At 43.3% G+C, this 704-nt stretch overlaps 1 protein-coding gene across 1 annotated transcript in view; it reads left to right on the top strand.

Annotated features, from left to right (window-relative positions):
• ADAMTS6 (ADAM metallopeptidase with thrombospondin type 1 motif 6) overlaps positions 1-704 on the top strand; it is a 246,452-nt gene that overhangs the window by 63,221 nt on the left and 182,527 nt on the right.

The following is a 704-nucleotide window of genomic DNA, read 5'->3' as shown; positions in this document are numbered from 1 at the left end:
TTTTGGTGCGAGAATCAGAATGCCTTTCGAGGTTGCCGAAAAAGTCATCAGTTCCTTGGTTTATTTGCGAATCGATTCTTAGTTTACACAAGCACGTGACCTTTCAGACGGAAGGTACCGCGGTGCGGTGAAAATGTGACTTCTGTAATTACGCCCTCTGGTACCAGAGAAATGCCCCCCGCTTCACAGTCACGCCTCATTCATCTCACCGCGTTTTGGCAGTACCTGCGTTTGGGAACAACTGTTTTCAGGATGAAGCACGGGAAGAGTGAAATTTCATCAAAAATCTCTGAGGAACGCCCTGGGACCTCACTAAGAACTGCAGCCATTGCTGTGGCACCAGGGTGAGGCATTCGGTCACATCCCGCTAGTTTTATGGCTTTGTTGCCTTTTTAAATATGTTTTAACAACAGCAACAATAAACATTAAGTTCTGTTACTTATATGCATTTACTATATTCTGTATTTTATGAAGGCTGCTCAGAAAGCAATGCCTCTTGTTTTATTGTCAGACCACGATGTCAGAGGCAATGTTGTTGGCATAGCAGTATAGCTTGAACCTTCCCAACAATATTCTATTATGTTTTGTTATTGTATGACAGATCGCAGCAGAGGGGTGCTCTGACAGAATGGTGTCTGACGTGGAAGTGTGGATGGAGCAAAGGCATGTCAGTTAATTCCTCCAAGCACAAAAAAAAAAAAAAA

Source organism: Meleagris gallopavo, chromosome Z, assembly GCF_000146605.3.
Source record: "Meleagris gallopavo isolate NT-WF06-2002-E0010 breed Aviagen turkey brand Nicholas breeding stock chromosome Z, Turkey_5.1, whole genome shotgun sequence".
Taxonomy (NCBI): Eukaryota; Metazoa; Chordata; class Aves; order Galliformes; family Phasianidae; genus Meleagris; species Meleagris gallopavo.
The sequence above is the reverse complement of the archived record's forward strand: the minus strand, read 5'-3'. Positions and strand labels throughout refer to the sequence as shown.